Genomic DNA, 8,245 nt, shown 5'->3' on the forward strand with positions numbered 1-8,245 from the left:
AAGTGGCAGACCTCAAAGACTTTAACTACGCCACAATACTTTATGGACTTATGGAATGCCCAACAAAAGACCAAAAAATTATGGCATGGAAGACAATAAATTGCGCCAAAATAGCTCTCTGGAAAGCCCGAAATATTTTAATTTTTAATCATGATGAATTGTCTTTAAATGATGTTTTTAGTTTTTGTTTAAGTGAAATGTATGTATATTTTTTATTAGATAAAAAAAATAATCCAAATATCTCCCTAAAATGGGATGTCAATGTATGGAACACATTTTGAATTTTTGTAACATTTTATTAATTTGAATATATGCAAATTTTTATCCTATTTGAATAATTTATGCTTTTAAGTCTCGTATGTTTCGAGACAATGTATAAAAATTTGTAATGATGTAAAATGTTGCTTTTATTTCTGTACATCTGTGTAATTTTTAAATAAAACTGGTTTTATCCCTGTGAGGGGATAGCCAAATTAAAAAAAAAATCTGTTCTTATCAGTTTAATATCTGATACGTCCCCTATCTGGGGACCATATATTAAATGGATTTTTAGAACAGGGAGATGGAAAAAGAGCTTGCTCTGTCCACTCCACGCATTGACCTGGTATTGCAGTATCTCCAGGACCGGTGCACCCCTTCTTTAATGCAGTTTCTAAAATCAGAAAGAATTGAATTCAATGTTTTTTGTTCATTTTGCTTGTTTGTCGGATTTTGGGATGGACTCTTTGGCTTTGCTTTTCTTCTCCTCATTGGATTTTTCATGTTCAAAGTTGCAGAAGCCAGATTACAAGCTCATTTTGGTTCAACTTCAGCAACTGTGCATTGCATTGCCATGTAATGTGATGCAATGCTATCTTTCTAGCTCTCCCTTTTTACTTCCTTTTGGATAAACAGACATATTAGGCAAGCATTTTGGAGCTTTCACCTAAATAACTACAGGTGGTGAGATAAGCTGCACAATATAATTGACCTTTCAGTATATTGTTGCACACACACCATCTATTTAGCAAATGCCCTTGTTATCAACAGCAGCCTTTTAAACTCACCTGAGCTAACAGGTATGTGCACTGGTTACTCTGCTGCGCTTAAAATTTCTTTTTTGGTTTGCTACAATGCCTTTTCTGAAACGTTGTCTCCCTCTGCTGGAACACTGACTTCTTTCATTTAATGCCTGCAGACTATAAAAGAGAACCCAACCCAAAAAGTTTGGTTGATTAGTCTGTGGCATTCTGTTAAACTGTTGCTTATGGCGGTCTCTGTGAGCTTCTCAGCGACATTCAGCCAGGCAGGTATCCTGCCTGCAGTAGATGGAATGTGGCAATGGAACGCTGGCTGCGCGTGTCATAATAGGCTCTGAGCCTTTATATACCTGTGCACAGCAGCAGCCACCTTCAGTCTGCTGCTGGACAGCCAGCAGCAGCAGCAGCAGGAGAGGTATGTAATCAGGAGCCCTCCTGCTAAGGGTAGACAGCTGCTCGTTCCACCCCACCCCCCGCCTTAATTGGTTCTCCTCCCTTCCAACGGTGTTGAGGCGGGTGGGAACAGCAGGGGGTGAAGGTGCTGTGTTTAAAGAGGTGGAGTTATGCAGATCTAAAACGCGTGGATTGCAGCAGCAGCAAGCCGAAAAGTGCAGGCATGTAAGGGATCTAGATGTTGACAACATGTCTTCTTAACGGGAGTCCAGGAGCTCATCTCCACAAATGGACTTTTCAGGATCCTTGGGTGGCTCCGTAGTTTGAAACCAATTCTGGTTATCGCTTCTCGGCCTTTTGGCTAAGATCAAGTGTAGTATCTGTTCTTATCAGTTTAATATCTGATACGTCCCCTATCTGGGGACCATATATTAAATGGATTTTTAGAACAGGGAGATGGAAAAAGAGCTTGCTCTGTCCACTCCACGCATTGACCTGGTATTGCAGTATCTCCAGGACCGGTGCACCCCTTCTTTAATGCAGTTTCTAAAATCAGAAAGAATTGAATTCAATGTTTTTTGTTCATTTTGCTTGTTTGTCGGATTTTGGGATGGACTCTTTGGCTTTGCTTTTCTTCTCCTCATTGGATTTTTCATGTTCAAAGTTGCAGAAGCCAGATTACAAGCTCATTTTGGTTCAACTTCAGCAACTGTGCATTGCATTGCCATGTAATGTGATGCAATGCTATCTTTCTAGCTCTCCCTTTTTACTTCCTTTTGGATAAACAGACATATTAGGCAAGCATTTTGGAGCTTTCACCTAAATAACTACAGGTGGTGAGATAAGCTGCACAATATAATTGACCTTTCAGTATATTGTTGCACACACACCATCTATTTAGCAAATGCCCTTGTTATCAACAGCAGCCTTTTAAACTCACCTGAGCTAACAGGTATGTGCGCTGGTTACTCTGCTGCGCTTAAAATTTCTTTTTTGGTTTGCTACAATGCCTTTTCTGAAACGTTGTCTCCTTCTGCTGGAACACTGACTTCTTTCATTTAATGCCTGCAGACTATAAAAGAGAACCCAACCCAAAAAGTTTGGTTGATTAGTCTGTGGCATTCTGTTAAACTGTTGCTTATGGCGGTCTCTGTGAGCTTCTCAGCGACATTCAGCCAGCCAGGTATCCTGCCTGCAGTAGATGGAATGTGGCAATGGAACGCTGGCTGCGCGTGTCATAATAGGCTCTGAGCCTTTATATACCTGTGCACAGCAGCAGCCACCTTCAGTCTGCTGCTGGACAGCCAGCAGCAGCGGCAGCAGGAGAGGTATGTAATCAGGAGCCCTCCTGCTAAGGGTAGACAGCTGCTCGTTCCACCCCACCCCCCGCCTTAATTGGTTCTCCTCCCTTCCAACGGTGTTGAGGCGGGTGGGAACAGCAGGGGGTGAAGGTGCTGTGTTTAAAGAGGTGGAGTTATGCAGATCTAAAACGCGTGGATTGCAGCAGCAGCAAGCCGAAAAGTGCAGGCATGTAAGGGATCTAGAGGTTGACAACATGTCTTCTTAACGGGAGTCCAGGAGCTCATCTCCACAAATGGACTTTTCAGGATCCTTGGGTGGCTCCGTAGTTTGAAACCAATTCTGGTTATCGCTTCTCGGCCTTTTGGCTGCGATCTGTAGTGGGTTGCGTCATTTGGCCAAGGTGATCTAGGTGGATCTTTGCACTCGGCCTTCTGGATCTTGGTCCAGCTGCTGCTATTGGGTGTGGAGCAAAGTCTAGATTTGCCTTTTCTTCCTGGAGGACGGTTCTTTTTCGTGGTGTGGAGGTCGGTAGGACGAAGAGGATTGAAATCCGGGTGGAGCTGCGATCTGCTGTGTCGTTTTTTTTCCTGATCATCTGTGGAAAAAGAAGGAGGAAAAGAATATGGAATCGAAGAGGCCATTTGGAGGTAGGGGGGAAAATCAGGAGAACAATTCCAATGACTATTTTTCAGAGGATTATCCTTTGAAGGATACACTCCGTTTGTTGGTGGCTCCTGGTTATCGGCAGAAAAAGGATTCCGAGTTTATCTTCAGAGAGATTTGTAAATTTCTGAAGATTGAAAAGGAGGAACTTTTTTGTTTTCAATCCTTTTTTTCGAGAGGGATATATGATTTAACTTTAATGGGAAACTCTCAGTGTGAAAGAGCCTATACTCTCTATGAAGTTAATAGGGAGAACGAGCTTTTTGTTGGAGTGAGAGTGATTCCCTCCTTTCAGTTCTCCATGAAACTGCTAACAATACATTTGTTCAGTCCATTTGTTACTGATAGTGAAGTAATAAACTATCTAAGTGCATATTGTGAGAAAGTTATCCCAAGAAAACGTGGGGAAACTAGGTTCGGAGTGTGGAACGGAAAAAGGGTTTTTCTGGTAGCCTTCAAGAAGGACCCAGAAGAAGAAGGTGGGGTACTTAGACCACCACCAAATGTCTATGTTAATCGTAGCCGTGGATATCTGTTTTTTTCGGGTATGCCTAATTATTGTTATGGGTGCCGTAAATATGGACATTTGGATATTGTGTGCAAAAAGTGTTGTAGGTGTCCCGGTTCAGCTCATCAGGAGGATGCATGTCCAAATAAGAAGAAAGGAGGCGAGGAGGAGATGGATACTTCATCAGAACATCGGCAGAATGAAGCCGAGGATGGTGAGGAAGCAAGTGAAAAGAGAACTGATGAGCAGGAAATGGAGGAGGTGAGAAAAGTAATGAAGAAGAAAACACCGGAAGAAGAGAAGAGAAAGAAAGAAGAGAGAGGGAGGAGGTCGGAGGAGGATGAGAAAAGAAAGATGGAAGAAAGGAAGAAGGAGAAGGAGTTAGAAGAAGATAAGAACAGAGAAGAGCAGAAGAAAGAAGGTCGGGAGAAGGAAGAGCAGAAGAAAGAAGAAAAGAAGAAAGAAGAAAAGAAGAATGAAGAACGGAGGATTGAAGAATTGAAGTCTGTGCTGGTGGGTGTGGGACAATTAATGCAGAGAGTCCCTCCACCAAGCAAAGAGAGTAATATAAAAGAACAAGGGGGTGAAGTAAAAAAGGGAGGCGCAGGGGGAAAGGTGGTGGTAGAGAAAAGTCAAAGCCTGCCTGTAATAGGGCCTTCCCCTAGGGGTTTTTATCTCAGAGTATACCCTGTGGTCAGGAAAGGATGGATTCATCAAAAATTTTGAAAAGAAGTGTAGATGATAAAGAGCGTGGTGTAGGGCCATGTGTAGTAAAAGTATTTGCTTGTGAAAAGGATTTTGACATTTCCAGTACATCAGAGTCGGAAGGGCTGAGTATCGATGAAAGTGCTTTGCAATCCGATGAGGGCGGGGGAGATAGCCCGGTGCCAGTCACTAAAAGATGATCAGGGCGGCTTCCCTGAATGTTCAGGGTTTCAATGACTTATATAAAAGAACTGTGATTTATGACTATTTTAATAATGAAAATTTTGATTTTGTATTTCTTCAAGAATGTAATTTGTCAAAGAAGTTAAATTATGATTTTTTACGGGGTATATGGAAGGGTAATTTATGTTTTTCAGGCGGGAATGAATTCAGAAGTGATGGGGTTGGTTTTATATGTTCCAGGGAATGGGAGATTACCAACTACGAAGAAATATACCCCGGTAGGATTCTAAGAGTGGATGTAGAAAGGAATGGGAAGAAATATAGATGTTTTAATATTTATGCCAATACAGAAAAAGTTTTAAGGTTACATTTGTTTGAAATTTTGCAGCTTTTTATCCCAGGTGTAGTTCCAGTAATTTTAGGGGGAGATTTTAATTGTCAACTAAATAATGTAAAAGATGGTTCGGTTTCTTGTCTCAAGGGTATTTTATCTTCTTTTAACCTAAAAGATGCTTGGTGGTTGGACGGGCAGAAGAAGGAGTATGAAATTACTTGGGAAGGAAGAGGTTGTTCCTCGAGAATAGATTATTTGTTTATATCCAAGGATTTTACTTGTTCTAATTTTAAAACGCATAAAGCACCTTTTTCTGATCATAGAATAATTGAATGTACACTGATGGTAGAGGCGGATGAGGGAAAAAGGCCGTCTCATTGGAAACTGAATGTATCATTGTTACAGCATAAGGAGGTAAGGGAGGATTTTAAATTTTTCTTTGAGAAACTGAAATTAGAAAAGAAATGTTTTGACTCTACTTTTAAATGGTGGGACTACATGAAAAAGGAAGTTAAATTATTCTTTATGGAAGTAGGCAAGAGGAAAGCTGCGGATAAGCGACAGTCATACAATAACCTTAATGCAAATCTACAGTGTCTGTATCAGTTTAGGAATAATGGAGTTAATGTGGAGGAGGAAATTATGGTGACGAAGGAAAAAATTCAAAAATGTCTGAGAGAAAAAGGAAAAGAAATTATCTTTAATTCTCGTGTGAAGGTGTTGGAGGAAGACGAGAAATGTACTAAATTCTTTTTTAAAAAAATCTGTGAGAAAAAGGCCTTTATGGGGGTTTTAGAGGGGGAAAGGAGTTTGGAGGGGAAAAAGATGAAAGTGAAAGAATTTTATGATAACCTGTTTTCAGCAAAAAATACAGATAGGTCTTTGAAGGAGCATTTTTTAGGAGGGTTGGATAAATGTTTTACTAAGGAAAATAAATTATTATTATCAGAGGGTATTTCAAAAGAAGAAGTTTTTAATACAGTTAATACATTGCAAAACGGTAAGACACCAGGGTCGGATGGGTTACCCATTGAGTTTTATAAAATATTATGGGATATTGTGGGGAATGAATTTTATGAAATGTTTTTAAAAGTTGAGTCTTTATGTCGTGTCCCGGAGTCATGGTTGGAGGGGGTAATTGTTTTATTATACAAAAGAGGTGATAGAGAATTGCTAAAAAACTGGAGACCGATTACTCTTTTAAATACAGATTATAAAGTTTATGCGAAGCTGTTGGCAAATAGATTAAAGAAAGTGGTGAGTTCGGTGATAGATATAGACCAAACGTGTGCAGTTCCAACGCGGAAGATCAGTGACTCGTTGATTTTAATTAGAGACATAATATGGGATGTTTCCGATAGAAGACAGAAGATGGCGTTAATTACTCTGGATTTTGAAAAGGCTTATGATAGAGTCGCCCATGATTTTTTATTCGATGTTTTAAGGAGAATGGGTTGCCCGGATGATTTTAGTAAACGTATTAAATCCTTGTATCAAGCATGTTTTAGTAAAGTATCTGTAAATGGGTTTTTATCTGGAAGTGTAAAGATTAATTGTGGGGTGAAACAGGGATGCCCCTTATCCCCTATTCTTTTTATCTGTGCGATTGAGCCTCTTTTAACTGCTTTTAGGAAAGACAAAGTGATTAATGGTTTTTTTATTCCTGGGAGTTGGGGAGAGCAGGTTAAAGTGGTGGCTTTTATGGATGATGTGACTGTTTTTGTAAAAGATTTAAGAAGTATGAATAGGGTTTTAAGAACGGTTGAATGGTTTGGGGCGGCATCAGGTTTTAAGATCAATTTGGAGAAATCTGGTGTTTTAACGATGGGCGGTTTTATCTTAGAATCCGATTGTAAATTATTGAGAGTCTTTGAAGCAAAGATTTTAGGCATCTATTTTTCGGAAGAGTGTGGAAATGTAAAAAATTGGGAATCACTGTTGGAGAGGGTTAGGAAAAAGGTGTCTTTTTGGAATCTGAGAGAGCTAACGTTGGAAGGGAAGATTTTAATTATCAAGCAGGTTTTACTCACAATGATTTTATATGTTGCAACCATTTTTATTCCACCTGTCAATGCGATGAAAAAAATTATTAAAGTATGTTTTAATTTTTTATGGAGATCAAAAATGGAAAGGGTTAAGCGCGAAGAATTGTATAAGCCAAAAAAGAAAGGTGGTAAAGGTTATCCTGATATCAAAGCCTTTTTATATGCAAAGTATATGGCAAACTGCATAAATATTTTATTAGGGTCAGAATCGAAGCTTAAAGCCTTTTCTATTTATAATTTGGGTTTCTATATAAGAAAATATAAGTGGGTGGACATGAGATTGAATAGACCTTATAGATTTTTACCCCCAAGTAACTATGTTGTGCTGGAAAAGATTTTGAGAGATTATGATCTAAAAGGTTTTGATCTTAAGGTACTGAGGTGTCATAAAAAGATATTACAAGTCTTGGAAGGAAGGTTAAACACTAGTCCAGTGGAGCACTTTATGCCAAAGATAGTGGACAGGATTTGGCTGAATGTAAACTATGTGTTCTTATCAAATGAACATAAAGATTTGTTATGGTGTATAATAAAGGATTGCTTACCGACACGAGAATTTCAGCATAGACGTGGTCTTGTTCGTTTTGAAAAATGTCCAAGACAGAGATGTGGAGGTAGTGAGACTCCTATGCACGTATTCTGGAATTGCGAGTTTGCACAAAAAGTCTGGAGGAAAATGTGCAATCTGATTAAAGCTGTGAGTAATGTTAATTTTTTAGATTTTAACAGGGTGTTCTATGGGATGGGTGTAAAGGAAGAAGATTTTAAGGTGGTGTGGGTGATAATAACATGTGTAAAGATGGCAATTTGGAAGGTGAGAAACATTTTGATTTTTAAACATAATGAAGTGTCTGTTGAACAGTGTATTAAGTTGTGTCTAAGTTATTTATTTATGTATTTTTGGAAGGACAAAATGGTTTTGGGCATAAGAAAAGCAGATGTATTGTGGAAGCAAAATGAATGGAATATACTTACTGTGTAGCCTTTGTTGTCATTGAAAATCTTTTTCTGGAAAAATACAAATATTAATTACAGGAAAAAAAAAAAAGTTAAAAAGAAAGTTAAGAAAAAGGAAAGAAGGAAATATATATGT

At 39.0% G+C, this 8,245-nt stretch overlaps 2 non-coding genes across 2 annotated transcripts; both read left to right on the forward strand.

The window, feature by feature from the left end:
- The first annotated feature begins 450 nt into the window (after window positions 1-450).
- Window positions 451-638, forward strand: LOC141203203 (U2 spliceosomal RNA). Its single transcript, XR_012274336.1, has one exon. It is a non-coding gene; the product is annotated as a U2 spliceosomal RNA (small nuclear RNA).
- Window positions 639-1,753: 1,115 nt separating this feature from the next.
- Window positions 1,754-1,944, forward strand: LOC141203518 (U2 spliceosomal RNA). The gene has a single exon (XR_012274558.1). It is a non-coding gene; the product is annotated as a U2 spliceosomal RNA (small nuclear RNA).
- Window positions 1,945-8,245: the final 6,301 nt, after the last annotated feature.

The sequence above is a fragment of the Phyllobates terribilis genome, unplaced genomic scaffold (assembly GCF_046119375.1).
Source record: "Phyllobates terribilis strain yellow unplaced genomic scaffold, ASM4611937v1 Scaffold_124__1_contigs__length_5142088, whole genome shotgun sequence".
Classification (NCBI taxonomy): domain Eukaryota; kingdom Metazoa; phylum Chordata; class Amphibia; order Anura; family Dendrobatidae; genus Phyllobates; species Phyllobates terribilis.